A 4504-nucleotide genomic window follows, 5' to 3' on the forward strand; every position below is an offset into this window, starting at 1 on the left:
CTTCATAACTGAAGAAACACTACAGTATCACCATGATCCAAGCCTATTATGGACTGTAAATTGGGCAACCCTGTTTCAGCCTCAGGAGTTGGTGGCAACGGCCCCTGGTAAAATAGTTGGTTTTAGTTCACACCTTGAAGGGGCCTTCAGGCCTTGTGTATCTGGCGACTTGCATGAAACAAAATCTAAAATCAGCTCAGTTTGTTGAAAAACTGCTCTGTGGTGACCGTGTTTTCCAAATAAGTGTGTTTCAATACAACCTGAGCACTCTAGAAATTTGCAAGTAATAATATAAATAGCTGAGGTCTTATAACTTGTGTTTGAGTCTCCAGACTGCTCGAACACGACACACTAGCCTTTATATGTCATAGGTTTAGAAATATCAGCAGCTCTTATTGACATAAAGGTTCCTTCCCGTTCCGCGAATCAGAGCGTTCAATTTCACAATTGAAAATGAGGAACCACTTTTGAGCATGGAGCAACATAGAGTGGACACCAGTCGACCCATGATTGATTACTGACCAGCAACGTGAAATGCGCAGTGACGAACTCACTCGAACGACCGCCTTTTCGCCATAGTGTCACTGGTTCCCCTCTGCGCTTTACTCATGATAGAATGGAACATGCTGTTGGGACCAGTGAATGGGCTCGAGGTTGGTTCCAAATGGTTGACCACAGTAGTCAACCAATGGTCGACCAGCCTGGATTCGAGTCAACAATGGTCAACATTTTAGTTAACCAAGGTTGCGCGCCATGCGCGCGCACAAGATCTTAAATCATAAGGCACTATACTCAAAACGTTCGTAATTGTGGAGAGCTGGGCCCAATTTCATAGAGCTGCTTAAGCACAAAATTTTGCTTAAGCCAAAAAATCCTTGCTTAGTAAAATCAGATTACCGGCCAAGACTCCACTCAATTGTTAACCTAAGTAAACAACAGCTAAATACCAGTTACAAGCAATGTATATGGCATTAAATTTTTGCCAGTAACATGTGTAAAACAAGCCAGCTATCTCCGTGCTTAAGCATTTTTTTTTGCTTAAGCAGATCTATGAAATTGGCCCCTGCAAAGGAAAACAACAGCAGAATGAAGCCAGCTCGAAATGTGGACTTTGCAAATCTGATTAGAAGATACTTTGCAATTCGCCAGGTATTGATGTAGAGTGAAGTGAATACAATACTTCTGTTTGGTTGATCAGGGCGGTGTATTGTTTAAAGTATTTGAAGATTCATAATATTGGGCTGGTTACAAACGAACGTCTCTTACAGATTCATACCATACAAACCTTTTTAAGTGAAAAAATTATAGTTAAAAACAAACCGGGAGATTTTTTATTTATTTTGTCGAATGCAAAAAGAGAAGTTCTTTTAAACTACAACTCGAGAAAAACAAATCTGAAAGGAGGAAATTGCAAGACAATGCTTTCATTATGATTTTGCTCCGGGAAAAGCTAAGCTGCATTGTCCTTCAACCACAATCTAATAATCAAAACGGCTAAAATGTAAAACGATTGTTTGATGAAAGACCACAGGAAGCTTGGTAGCGCCCTCTATTGTGCACTGTTTTACGTCCCCTCTCAATATATTAAATTAATATTCTCGTACGTGCTATCAATGAATGTACCTAGCCTTCATTGACACAAAGCGTGACTTTTTGAATAAAGTTGTAAAACAGTGCAGCCGGATTGGAATAAATATCCTTTGAAAGAACCTTGAATGATATTTCGAAATTTGAGGCAGGCTTTTTGAAAATAGTTTATCTTTGTTCATTTGCCTGGCTGCACTTACTGTAATGTATTTATTTATTTACTAAACAAAGCAATAATGTTCAAAATGCCACCAAACATAATCTACCACCCCCTCCCCCCAAAAAAAGGGTCTCCGAATGTTAAAATAATTGAATGTGGTGAGTTTTTTTTTTAGCATCAAGCCTATTTGGCAGAAACAAGCGAAAATCTTCAACTTACTCTTTCTTGAATATCACCAATAATTTTGTCATTTGAAAAATGCTAATGTAACCCCCCCCCCCCCCACCCCCGCAAGTTTTGTTAATAATATGGAAAATAAACCTGAGAGCGCCATCTTTTGAATAAACTTCATTCAGCCCACCCTTTTTTAAGGGTGGGGGTAGACTGGGCCCCTGTCTTTAATTACCCGCAAGGATAAAGACACGTCCCCGCCGCTAGATCTAGTGATTCCATTGGATACAATGATATCAATGATACAGTGACATGAGCTAGCTGACTAAACAGTACACTGCTGTCACGTCCGTAAACTACACGCCGGTTCGTGATGCCGGAGAGTGGCGGTTTCAACTTCCAGCTGTGTTCAGTTTTCCGAATGACCAAATACGGTAGCATTGCGTCATGCGATGCCTGCGCACAGCAAGCGAAAGTAGTCAATTTTTAGTGCCGTATTGAGTCATCCGTTACCCTCCGGTAGCTGTCATGGCGGCGTCCCCGAGTCGAGTACAACTAGCGGCAAACGCGTGGATCGTATGAGTTGGTTTTGATGCAAGCAGAGTGTGACCTGCCTAAAGTTGTACCCATGAATACATGTAAAGATGGGGCAAGAGATTATAAACAATTTGAGGTCACTGCTGAGAGAACTACAGTACTCGCCAGGGTACTCGCAGCGGTATCTGACAGGTCACCCGGAAAACTGAACACGCCGGAAAGCTAAAACCGTACGAACAACGTGCTGATATTTCCGACTACGTCACCCGGAAAACTGAACACTGTGAATATTGTGAAAGCCTAGTTGGTATGACACTGCTCTAGAATTGCAAAGGACGCGTGTTCGAATCCCACCCGAGGAATATGCTTGTGAATTTTTTGTTTCCAAAAACCTCGGGAAAGTACTGCAGTGTACACTGTTAATTATAGGTAAAACCAAAAATAAAACAAATTAAAAATTAAAGAAATAACTGGGTAAACCTCGTTAAAATAAACACACAAAGAAATTGGAAAATTACCGAAACAGTTTGATAGAATATTTATTTAGCGTTTTAATGTTTTGTCTTCATAAGTATGTACAGTTTGGTAACAAGCAAAATATGCGTCAATTTAGGCTCGTTAACATAACATCCCTAGTGCAGTTTAAATACCATTTACATGATTTTATTGTTTAATATTTACTAACAAAAAATAATTGGATAAGTTTTTTTTAATAATTCATTGACATGAACTATTTTTAATATTGATTATAAAACTAAAATACATCACATCTAACTTAATTTAGCTAACATACTACTCTTCGAAGCAACGACTCTGTTTATATTCAGTACCATTCAAAGCGCGCGGACAGCATTGGCAATAAATTGTCACAGACCTGTATTCGTGTTAGCTGACCTAAACTTGACATGAACTATAACAAAACTGTGAAACTTTGAGCTTAATTGGTTTTCAGTGTCACGTGAAAACATTGAACACACAAATTAAATGTTTTCTCTCATTTTGTTAAAAGTCTTGTTTTAGACTCGCAGATCCAAACTGTTTTAATTGTTTTTCAAAATTATTTCATCTTTATACCATGAGTTTTGTCAAATCTGTGTACATATTAATTGTCGATCTTACAAATGCTGCACACACGTTTTAAAATAGGTTTATTGGGTTCCATAATTATATTAATCTTTATTTTGTGAAAATTAACATAACATTATACACGATTCACCTATTATTATTATTATTATTTTTATTATTATTATTATAAGGTCCGGCTTGGATCGAAAGCTAAGGCCATCTACCCTTTTTATTATATTATTATTATTATTATTATTAATATATTCAGGGCACAATCAATGCCGACGTAGCTTCAGATCCTGCCCCCCGATATTCTGTCCCTGCCCTCTTTTGAATCCTCATCCTCCTGCCCTTGCAAATTTCCCGCATGGGAGACCGATCTCCGGGGGAACAGATTTCACTAGGACTCCGGCATGGTGTAATGACACATTAATTAATAGAGGTCGAACCAAAAACTACCAGTACAATTAAAGGGTGAGTTTTCTAGATCTCGCAATATCTTTTCTCGGTAAATTCACTGTAGACTAGATTGCAATAAGCTGCTTAAAATGAGTGCATTGCTCAAATAATGGGCCATTTTCAGAATTCATTTTTGTCTAAGTTGAAAGACAAGTGTGTGCTTAACACGACTTTACACATGGCCGTTTCTGCACGGATGTCACATCTTTCAAGCTACTGTCCTTATATACGGTATGTCAAGATGACTAATGCCGTGAAGCTTTGGTCAAAGCTCGATGTGCATAAAAAAAACTTTAGATAGGACCAATTATATTAGCAGTTCCTGTATTGCACATTATTTTCTCTAACATTGTGATTGCACAAGTTGCTACGCGAAAACTTTTGCGTTTTATGTTAAAGTGAAATGTGGACTAATTTACAGAATGTTGACTTACTCTACATTAAACGTCATGATGTCATCACAGTCGTCATAGTTGTGTCTTAAAGTATTGTAAAGTGCATCTTCCTAGTTTCTACGCGTGTTTT

This window comes from Asterias rubens, chromosome 22 (genome assembly GCF_902459465.1).
Source record: "Asterias rubens chromosome 22, eAstRub1.3, whole genome shotgun sequence".
Lineage (NCBI taxonomy): Eukaryota > Metazoa > Echinodermata > Asteroidea > Forcipulatida > Asteriidae > Asterias > Asterias rubens.